Below are 12747 nucleotides of genomic sequence, written 5' to 3'. Positions count from 1 at the left end.
AGGAAGCATAAGACTTGTTAAAAGACTTAAAACAGTATGATAGTGGTCTAAAGATGGACAAAAATAGAAGGTATGTATGGTCCATTGATTTTTTTAATAAGGGGAAAATGCAGTGTTAGATGATTTCATCATAGGGTGAGTATCAAAGACCATACTTAATGGTTAAGACCATACTTAAACTTCTATTTTATAGGTCAATCACTGAACACAGTCTCTGATGCAATTGATAAATACAAAACTTTGAGATGCATGAAGTTGCTCACAGTGGAAAACGGCATATCATTTTGAGAGCAAACATTTTTTTTTAAATCAGGAGTGTGGTTCTAAAATAACAATAAAAAGTATAGTAATAAAATCCATAAACCAATAACATTTTCATATATTATTATCAAATATTACACACCTTTCATAATTATGTGTGCTATATTTTTATAGTGTGCTTGTTTACACTAGAACTGCCACAAACAGGTGAGGATTCATTATGCCACAACATTATAATTCCTGCTATGTCACTAGGCAATAGAAATTATTGCGCTCCATTGTAATCTTATGGGAACACTATACATGTAGTATGTCACTGACTGAAACATTATTATGTATTATGAAAATTAATACTATCTGATCACATTAATATAAAATTCTATAAAATGGAAAATTATCTATGATGACAGAAATCAGGTCAATTGTTGCCGGGGTGAAGGGAAGATGCATGAAATGGGGTTATAAAGAGACTGAGAGACATTTTGGGGGTGGTGACCATGTTCAATATTGATAGGGAACAGACAGATGTGGGTGGTGGGAACATGAGTTTAAGGAAATAATTCTATGAACTGGGTCTACTGTGCTGACCCCTACATGCTTTCATTTTTTAAAAAAGCAATTTACCTGCAGCCCTGTCTGGTTTAAGTGGACAGGATATGTTACGTTCATCAACAAACCACCTGTTATTTGAAGAAGAAATGCAGTCCTGAAATGCCAATAAAAAGATCACAATTACCCAGTATGGTGGGACTTTTGTGACCCTCGTGCAGAGTAGATCCTACCACTCAGTCATAAAACAAATATCTTGATTGAGACAGTCGTATCATGGGTATATAGATATGCCAAAACTTATCAAGTTATGCATTTTAAACATTCATGTCTTATTATATGTGTTTACTTGAATAAATCTAGTAAGAAAATTTCAAATGTATCAAAATCTAAATACTAAATATAAAACTAAAGGAAAGTCAAGACAAAAATTAAAAAGAATTGTATATTATGAAGGTGAGTTTAGAGTATTATGTGACTGCATGGAGGTGACATGCATCCATTCTTGTGAGATCACAAAAGCTTATTTTAGCTAAACTAAGAATGGGCATTCCATGTTGAGAAAGTAATACATGCTCAGATAGTAGAGGCAACAATTGAACTAATAGATCGGAGCTAGACCAAACATGACAAAAAAACATCAGTGATGAAAAATCTAAGTATTGTCCTGCCCATCATGCTTCTCTGACATTGTGAACCCCAATTTCTAGGATGTATAGTTGCCATTGAGGCAAAAATACAATTTTGGACTATTTGATAAAACACAACTAAGTTCAATAGAAAAGAGCGGATGTGCATGGGGTGTTCAGACACAAATTCTACTGGCAAAAACTATTTCACCCCAGTATCACCTTTGCTTTTACACTATTTTTATATACCAGATCCCTTTTGAAGGGGAAAAAAAGGAGTAGGAAAAAGGTTAGAAAATACTGAACCCAGTTTGTACTATCTGATGGAGGATGTCACGTACGGGGATACCAGAGTACCCCAGAGAACTTTTGTATAAAAATGCAGGATAGAACCTCTGTTTGGTCATCAGTCTTCTGTGGACCTAGAATCTAGTAAATAATATAGTAAGCAAAGACAGTCTAGGTCAGAGATTTCCAAACTTATTAATTGTTCTAATTTTGAATGCTTAGCAGTTAAAAAGAAATGTTCACACTCCCAAATATTCATTTACTTGATAGCAAATGTAATATTGCCTTAATGTATTCATCATTATAAAATAGAAATATTTCAATAAACAATGATCAAATAACTTTATAGCAATACAACTTCTAACCTTTTAATCTGAGTTATGGTCAATGTGCCTCATCTCAGAAAATCTTCATGGATTGGTTTGTGTTGATGCAAGATCATCTGACTCAGTCTGCCCCAACTGAAGTGTGCATTTTTAAAATTTGTTCTAATTAGCTATACATGACAGCAGAATGCATTTCAACTCATTGTACACAAATGGAGCATAACTTCTCATTTCTCTGACTGTACATGATGCAGAGTCACACTGTTCATGCAATCATACATGTACATAGGATAGTAATGCCTGTCTCATGCCACCATCTTTCCTACCCCCAACCCCCTTCCCCTCCCCTCAGTTCCCTCCGCCCAATCCAAAGTTCCTCCATTCTTCTCTAGTCCACCCCCAATTATGGATAAGCATCCGCATATCAGAGAAAACATTGGCTTTGACTTTTTGGGATTGGCTTGTTTCACTTAGCATGATATTCTCCAACTCCATCCATTTACTTGCAAATACCATAATTTCATTTTTCTTTAAGGTTGAGTAATATTTCATTGTATATATATACCATTTTTTCTTTATCCATTTATCTGTTGAAGAGAATAAAAAAATTCAACCAGAAAACTTCTAGAACTCATAAATGGACACAGCAAAGTAGCACAATATAAAATCAACCCCCATAAATCAAATGTATTTTTATACATCAGTGACGAATCCTCTAAAAGAGAAATTAGGAAAACTAATTCACAATAGCCTCAAAAAAATATAATACTTGGAACTCCATCTAACAAGAGAGGTGAAATATCTGTACAATGAAAACTACAGAACACTAAAGGAAGAAATTGAAGAAGACCTTAGAAGATGGAAATATCTTCCATGTTCTTGGATAGGCAGAATTAATATTGTCAAAATGTCCTTCCTACCAAAAGCATTATATAGATTTAATGCAATTCCTTTAAAATCCCAATGTCATTCTTTATAGAAATAGAAAAAGCAATAATGAAATTCATCTGGAAAAATAAGAGATCCAGAAGAGTAAAGCAATCCTAGCAAGAAGAGTGAAGCAGGAGGCATCACAACACCAGAACTTAAATGATACAACAGAGCAATAGTAACAAAAATGGCATAGCATTGGCACCAAAACAGACATAAAGACCAATGGTACAGAATAGAAGACACAGAGACGAACTCACATAAATACAGTTATCTCTTACTAGACAAAGGAGCCATAAACATACATTGGAGAAAAGACAACCTCTTAACAAATGGTGCTGGGAAAACTGAAAATTGATATATAGCAAAATGAAGTTAACCCCTGTCTCTCACCCTGCACAAAACTCAACTCAAAGTGGATCATGGACCTAGCAATTAGACCAGAGATCCTGCACCTAACAGAAGAAAAAACAGGCCCAAATATTCATCCTGTCAGCTTATGACCTGACTTCCTTAATAAGACTCCTAAAGCAAAAGAAAGAAGATCAAGAATCAATAAATGGGATGGTTTCAAACTAAAAAACTTCTTCTCAGTAAAGGTAACAATCATGTAAAAAGAGAGTCTGCAGAATGGAAGAAAATCTTTATCATATGCACATCAGAGCACTAATCTCCAAGATACATGAAGAACTCAAAAAACTTAACAAAACAACAAATAACCTAATCAATAAATAGGCTAAGGAACTGAACAGACACTTCACATAGTCTGTTATTGAAGATAAACAATTGATCAACAATTACATTAACAAATGTTCAAGATCTCTAGCAATTAGTGAAATGCAAATCAAAACTACTTTAAGATTTCATCTAACTCTAATTGGAATGGCAATTATCAAGAATACAAGCAACAATAAGTGTTGGTGAGGATGGGTGGAGGGGAAAGGTATAGTCATACATTGCTGGTGGGACTGCAAATTGGTGCAACCACTCTGGAAAGCATTCTGGAGATTCCTTAGAAAACTTGGAATGGAACCATCATTTGACCCAGAAATCCCACTCCTCAGTTTACACCCAAAGTAATTAAAATCAGCATACTACAGTGACACAACCACATCAATGTTTATAGCAGCTCAATTTGCAACAGCTAAACTATGGAACCAACCTAGATGCCCTTCAACAGATGAAGTGTGCATTTTTAAAGTGCTGGTTGGAGCCTAACTCCTGGACTTTAAAAGAATGTGTCAAAAGGCATGGTGTAATTCTGTGACAAGTTCTAGGCCAGCCTGGACAACTGAGCAAGACCCTGTTTCAAAATAAAAAATTGAAAGGGCTCAGGGGTAGATCAGTGGTAGAGTGGCCATGGGTTCAATTCCCAGTTTCAAAAAACAATATAAAAAACAAACTATTTCCAATTGACATGATTTTTATTAATTAATAAATAGAAGTGTATGTAGAGAGAAAAAAGTCTTTATTCAAGATAGCAAATTAAACTCTTTATAAGCTATTATGGCAAGAAAAAAGAGCTCTCTGGGAACACATAAGATCTAGTAAAAACATGTCTTTTTAGAGAAACTTAACAGGCTCTTGGAGATGCCAAATTTGGATTATTATGAGACAGGTAAATGCAAGAAGGTCTGATCAAATGTGAAGCCCATGGAAAATACATGATAGCAGTTACCAAAGTCATAATGAATTTCACTGTTACTGCCCACAAATCCTTGTACATATGCAAACACCCATTGCTAACTCTTTAGAAAAGCAAATATTTGTGAAGGAAGGGCTTATGCAAACTAGAAACTAATTACCAATGTTTGTTTCTAGCCAATTTTTGCAAATTAAAATTCTAGCTCAGTCAAGAGAGTGTATTTTAAAATAAGCTCAATTATCAATATGTATAAGTGAGTAATCATTAGAAATGATAGAACATACTTAAAATTGTGGTAAGCCTAACTTTTTATTCCACTTTTATTGGTATGAAATGTATATTTTCCATGAAACATTCTAGTAAAATAACCACTAAATGTTGTCATTACAAAGATCCCCAACTCCTGTAAATCAATACGTTTTTGTGTATTTTGTATGTGCCCAAAACATAAAATATGAGTCCACCTGTTTAGGCAATATTATTCTGACATTCCTATCAATTGTAGCCATGGTAATTACCACTTGTTTCTGCTGGTATAATCTATAATCCCTAACTTTCTGGTTTCAGTACATGTCCGAGGCAGTATGGTGAGAGATAAATTCCACGCTTTCTGGAGAAATGGAGTGTATGGAAGTAAGAAAAGGTATTGGAAAGGAGAAAAACACAAGGAGCCACTAAGTGAATAATTAATTAATCATCTAAATTACTAAGTGTCCCAGTTTGCATTCAAGGAGCAAAACCAGAATTTATTGATTGCAGTTTTTGTGCCTAGTACTATTAGGCTGGTTCACATTTTCTAAGTTAAACTCCAAAATAACGCGTAAGGAAAAAAATAATAAAAGAAGATGGTAAAGTGGGGGTGCTAAAGCTTACAAATGTAGTCTCCAAATCGTGGTTCAAATGTCCATCGTTTCCATTTAAAGTCAGTGATCTTCATCTTTATCAACACAGAGTCAAATAAATTTTAGGTTTTAACTCATTTACTTATGTCAAGTTTTTATCATATCAATATCTATTTCAAGCATAAAATTATAAAAATATTACCTCTGGAAGGAATTAGCTAAAACCTGTTAGGGATTATACAGGTGGATTAATAAGTTATATGCAAAATGAAATCTGCAAACTATATTTCAACCTCAAAGACAAAGAAAAGACAAGAAAAGAAAAACTAGACTACATTCTTCTATAAAGTTCATTCCACATTAAGCAGCACAGCTATTTTGAAAGTTTAATGCAGACCACGATAGAAAAGATACCCATTGCCAAGTCCTTCACATCTCAGCATAAATGTGAACAGCAAAGTGCTATCCATCCTAAAATCAATTAAGGTGATGCAATGTTTAAAACGCAATTGATTTTGGCTAATTTGCAAGTAGAAAGGTTTAGAACTTGAATAATTTCTTTCCCACTTTAGCTGGTTCAACAGCCTATTCAATGAACTGCCTAATTATTAGTCTTGCTTATTTATTTATTTACTTTAGATAATTCCTGAGTGAGACAACTTTTGATTTATTTCAACCACCCTTGAGTAGGTAGGAGAGTCCACAAACTATAAAATATAAATATATTTTTGATAAAAAAACACTTGGCAGGGTGAGCAAGATAAAGAAAAACTTCAAATGAAAGGACTATAATTTTCAAACCATTTGGAATACTAAAAAAAAAAAAAAAGTGAAAACAATTAACAGAGTCCATTTTGGCCTCCTTTTAGTGACTAGGTTGAGAAATAAGGAGAAGATATGGGAATAAAATCACTGCAAATTCCATTTGGGTCAGATAGAATAATGTTAAATTACTCTTTCTGTTGGACTTCTCTAGTCAGGAAGCCTAAAGAGCTTACTGTCTGGATCAACACATCCCTCCAGTACCCTTTTAAATCACATTTGTAAATCTTTTACAGAAGGTCTTATAAACATAACATCTAATTTGAAAGATATGATAAGGAGCCCACATTCCCTCAAGCAACTGGGATTCCTTTCATCCACGTCCCCAAAATGATTTCTATAAGAAGAAAGGCAAAAATATTCTAAAAATTGACAAAAAAAAATCAGGACAAATATTCCTATGCACATAGCCAATGTGTACTGCATTCCACATGTGTGTAACTATGTGTGCCAATGAGAAAAATATACAAATCCAAAGATGAAACCACAAGGAAACACCAACACTAGTAAACATAAACATTTGCACATTTGAATATTTGTATCAGAAAAAATAATAACTGAGTAAAACTTTTTCAGCAGAAGTGTTCAAAATATCTGCTGTTTGCAGAAATGCCTAATTAATCGGAATCTTTTTTCCAAATCGTATATTATGCAAAGTAATTGCCCTACTTTCCTTTGATAAAATTATTGGTTTATCTGAATACAGTTAATTTAAAATCTGCTTGTGGTAGGGGAGTTTGCACCTTACTTTTCAACTTAATGAGGTTTTACTGAATATTCATACAATTATTAAAATATTTTTGTAGAATTATACTTAGTGCTATTATAGCTAAAGTTCTAGCAGCATTTAAATGTTTTTCATACAGAAATTTTAAAACCTGGTGAATTGTTCACAATTTCCATGCTGAAAGACAGTCTGTCAAACTGAAATAGCAGCACAATGCAAGCCATTTTGTGAGTCAGATCTTGATTGCAGACAGCTGAGATTCAATAGCTAAGGGGGAACTGAGGACATCATCCAGACGTCTGTAATAATTCCCCTACTCTTTTTTCCTGCTAACTTGAATACTGCATCAGTGTGTGTGCCTATTTCGTATCTCTATAATTAAACAGGACAGCAGCACTGATACACATCTTGATCATAAAAAATTAACGCACTCACTAAAAGACTAATGAACATACCAGCAGAGTTATCTGGTCTGGAAACTTTGCTTATTATAATTCTGAGGACCCTGGTTCTGACACTTACAAATGGCGGACGAAAGCTACTGCACATGATCATTATAACCTCAATGGTGTCCTGGAGACATGGAACACCTTAAGTATGAAGGAGAAGCAGAGAATATCAGGATCAATGGATCCTTCTCTAAAGTTTGGGCTTCTGTGAAATTCACATCACTCACAAACACACACACACACACACACACACACATACACACTCATACATGCATGCATATGCAGTTCTTTGAGATGAATCAAGTAATTGTACCTTAATATAGATGGCCCATTTCTGCAGCACTAGGCTGTTTTCGGAAAGATAAGTAGCAGACTAAATGGCAGTCTGCAACACAGTTGAATTCATAGTGAGCTAAAGCATTACAGGATTGTCCTGGGTCTTAATACAATTCAATGCTCACCCAAAGCCATATATGCACCCCAAGACACCACACATCTGTCAGCACATGAAGACACTCCATAGTTTTGTTTGTATCATTTACTGTGCCACCTTTAGTCATACTCAATCAGTTTTCATTCTGGACAACACTGCCCAGCATTGATTTGCAACTCTTTACTCAGGGCACTGAAGCTGGCCTTTGATTAGGAATTCTTAGTATTCCATCCAAGAGATTTTTTTTCTTTTTTCCATCTGGTTTTCAATGCCCAGAGCAATATCCTGCTTAGAGGATCCCAATCTCATTGCAAACCCTTAATCCTGAGAAGGGACACAAATAGTACTGTTATTTCATGTTATTTTTAGGTTCAAACACAAACACTGTGAGACTGCTTTGAGAATCCTCCCAAGTCTTCCTGTGGCATGTCATCTTCCGCTGTCTTTCATGTCCTTGTTATGCCCACTAAGTGTTCCCAAGCTTCCATTCAGCACATCAGCAGAATTGTACACCCTATTCCCAAGCCAAGTCCATGATCTAACTACATAGAGCACATTGCCATGTGTAGTCATGGCCTCACATCTTCAGGAGTTGTAGTAAGTATTCAGGTGCAAAACCTACATGTAGGAGGCTTAATGAGTAATTTTAACTTTTCAAGTAATCACTTCATGCTATTTTGTCATTCCCCAAACTACTCCAACCTTGTCCAACAATAGTTAAAGATTTTCCATCGATACCATCAGTCTCAGTTAATCTGATATCTGGAAAAGAACTAGAAGTCCAACCCCAACAGTGAGAAGAGTTTGAATTCACTTTAGCATCCTATCAATTTTAAGTATGGACTGCTTGCATTTCTAGATTCTCTATGTATTCATTTGGAATAAGACATGGGTGGGGTCCTGCCATCCTCACTATCAGGCATTAGATGAAGTCGTCTATTGACCCAGAGGGAAACACCCACTATGAATATCACTACAGCTCAGAATCTTAACAAAGTTGACCTAAAATATATCAGTTTTCAAAGACTGATTCTATCAGAAAAGGTATAACTCTTCCTCCACTATCAGATCAGGTGATGTTTCAAGGCCCAATCTTATTGTAAGGTCTGGTACTGATATTCTAGCACTCCTGGTTTTTCAAAGGTCACAGATACAGCAATAAACAAAGCAGAACACATGTCTGCTTTCATGGAATTGTAGGCATATGGAACAGACACCAAAATAATTTTTTTAAAAACATAATGAATATATAAGGTCACGTGATAAAGTTATAAAGAAATATAAAATCGAGTAAGGGAAAGAAGAAATGTGTACATAATTTCAATATATTCCCTGGTGATGTGATATCAGAATTCAGTCTTAAGAGAAATGAGATGTGCAAATATAAGAAAAAGTGCTCTCTTACGAGAAATGCAAGATCAAAGATCCATAGGCGTGTGGGTTATTTGGGAACAGGGTTATCTGAGGTTACTTTCAATTCTAGGTCATTTAAAACAAAAGGCTACTTGCATAATTTTTTTGACTACATATATGATTACTCAAACAGTGTGACTCCATTTCGTGAACAACCAGAGAAATGAAAAATTGTACACCATTTGTGTACAATGAATCAAAAAAAATTTTAATAAATTCACTTATCAATCAAAAAATTTACTAGAAAATATTTTGAAAACATATTTTCATTTCTTTATTTCCAATATCATGCTCTTGGTTTAGTTCTACAAAACATTTTGACAATCTCACATCTTACTTCAGGGGTTTACAACTGAACTCCAAAACTCCCAGTCTCTCATCAGTCCAGTCCATCTTACCCCTGTAAAATCATGTTACAGAAACAAAGATGGCAGCAGGACATTCTCCCTTTAGAAAACAAAATTAATTTCAAGTTTTGGCTTTTGAAGCTCCCCACAATTTGATACTTACCTTCCTCTACAAGGAGAGGCTGACTTGCTGAGGCGTATTTTATATGTTAACTTGCCTAAACTGTGACTACATATCCCCTTTCCAAGAATCCCCTGGCCTGTATTACTACAGGGTAGAATTTGCCACAAGAGAAATCTCCACATCATTTGGAAGGCAGATTAAAGATGCAGCCATTCTTCTCCAAAGGTCATTACAGTAGAACATGAAAACAGACACAGAAATGCTGGCAGGCTCTAGCTTATCCTTGATCTTCCAGTTCCTCATACAGCTCTTTTCCCCAAAGCCCAGCGCTGCTGATGGAATCATAGCTCCTTCACAGTGTGTGGAGCAGCAGATTGCCCAATTCTCCTCCAAAGCAGCTAGAGGGACCAACATTCCCAGATCCCTTTGAATACTGCAATCTGTCTGCCCTCATTGGTGGTTTAGCAGTCCTGAGGGTTAATTTCTCCCTGACTCTACAACTCTCCTTTCAGACCTTTACTTCCCAAGTGTCTTTTATGGTTGTGTGCTGTCTTACTCCTAAAATATATCTCTTATTTGACAACACTCAAAGTGATTCTGCCTCTTTTCCAGATACACACAAACACACACACACACACACACACACACACACACACACACACACACACGAGGCCACACACTGCCGAAGCACGTTTTTGATACACTTCTATTAAAGCACATATTATTCCACTGTGGATGAGGAAGAGTTAACACTTCCTTAATTTTTTACCTCTTTTTTTCCTTCTGAATCTGACTATAGGAACTGGTAGGTGTTAAGGGACTGCAGTTCTGATACCACTTGTTCAGTGTGAAAATATGGTCTGTTCTGCTCCCTTATGTATTTCTCCAACACTCTAACACTGATTACCTACTACCTGCGACCAGGAAATAATGGAAGTTCACATGCACCTTTTTCCTAGGAAAAAGAATAGAGTAGAATTATAACTTTCATCAAGAGAGAGAAAAGCCCTCAGTTCAGTGGCTACCCAGATAGAAACATTTTTAACTCTACTGTAAGAAAGGTAAAATGAGAACTGCATGTGGGTCTCTTCTGAGATGCTAACTGACTGGTTTTGCACGGCTTTCAGCTCCTGAGCTGTCTCTCTTCCTCTGGTGACCCCTACATTGCAACCTCTCTGGCTCAGAGCTCAACTGTGTCATCATCATCTGAGTGCCCAGAAGTCAGTATTTCCAATCTATTGTTCAGGCAATGAAAAAAAAAATATATATATAAATATATATATACATATCTTGCTTTTCTCTCCCCCTGACTTGCTTTCTTTCTCCTCCTCGCTTTCCACTCTCTCTAGCATGCGCCCTTTCTCTTTCCTTTCCTTTTTCCTCTCATTTTCTCTCTTACCCTGCAGGGAGACACTCTGTTTGCTTAATAAACTCCCTTATGTGATTTCTCGTGTCCAGCGTGGTTTTCGTGGGATTCCTCACATTGGTGCCATGACTCGGATGGGTCCTTCCACTGTCTCTTAAGCAAGTGGAACCCCATCTAAGCCCCAGTGCCCCCCAGACACAGCCTCACCTTCCATTCTGCCCGGACACTCTGCTCTGCATTCATCACTGAACTTCAGATTGGTGAGCCCTCTAGGCCGGTTCCCCTAGGCCAATTTATCTGGGACCTTCAAGGTGGCTGAGGTGTGAGGGTACCCCCAGCCACAACTTTTATAGTTACGACTGGCCCCTATAGTCGGTCTTATCTGCTGGGTGGATTCCTGATTTTGTGGTGGAGATTCTCTCTCAGGGTTGAGACTCATCTCGTACTCGCATTCGCAATCGAAAACCCTGATATCAGGTCCTCAACTCTTCTCAGCTTTTACCTGGCCCCACATTGATGTCTGTGTGATGACACCATCTATGTGCTGCCTTCTCGTCTCCAGTGGACTACTCTGGCCTCGGGACACCCTGGACACAGACTCAGCTGTATCAGTCTCCACCATGGGATCTGGGTCCTCCATTCTGGCAGATTCACCCCTGGGAACCCTTAGCCTGACCCCTGGCTTAAAGCCATTAAAACTTGATTATATTTGGCCACAGTACCCTTTAGATAATCAATCCAAAATGACTGTGTAATGGCACACAGCTTCTGTGGGCGAGCGGGCAGATGGAAAGGGATTCCTTATCTTCAAGTCTCTTCTTTCTTACACTTCTATGCTCTTCCTGCAAACTCGAACGCCTCCTTTTCTCCCCTTCTTAATCCCTCCTCCTCCTCCAACTTCCACTCAGCTATTTCTGCTTCCATTCCCCGGCCCAACCCACCTAGTCCTCCTGTCACGAGGTCCCACATACACTGGTGTGGAGGGAGTAACTAGCTCAACCATCAGTGGCATGTCCCAGTAAGGAGTTTGATATAGCAGCCCCTTTCCCCACAAGTAGTGGGAGATAATGTTTCACAATTTTCTGTGTCCAAACCTGAATTGATTACTAACCAGAAAAAGGGTTAAAATGCCCTAGGCAACAAGTGTCTGCTAGAACCTGTTAGCTCCTTTCAGATCCAGATCTCAGTCAAGGCTTACATTGAAATGTAAATGGAGGAAGCCAGAATGCTCAGTGGGAGACCAGTCTCAAACCAAAAGAAAAAAAAGGGTCCATTTTAAATTTCTCCTGGACTGCAACACAACACGTTATCTCTCCCTTTTCTTCTTCTCTCTGCCCTTCTCTTTCCCATTTTCTCATGCTATAATTAATGGCCATTATCATTTTTCTTCTAGGACTCTTGTTTTTCTTAATTGCTATATTTTTGAGCTCACAATTTTGATCCTACATACCTAGGTTAATGATTTTTGAGCAGTTCTTTTTATCCAACTCTAGAGTTATTTTTGAACATCTGTTACATTGCAATGGAGATAAACATTACAAGGCCTTTACTTTTGTGTTAAATATAAGCACGCATAAAATTAAAATTTTAAAAATG

The sequence above is a fragment of the Sciurus carolinensis genome, chromosome 9 (genome assembly GCF_902686445.1).
Source record: "Sciurus carolinensis chromosome 9, mSciCar1.2, whole genome shotgun sequence".
NCBI classification, from domain to species: Eukaryota; Metazoa; Chordata; class Mammalia; order Rodentia; family Sciuridae; genus Sciurus; species Sciurus carolinensis.
This window is presented reverse-complemented; position numbering follows the sequence as displayed.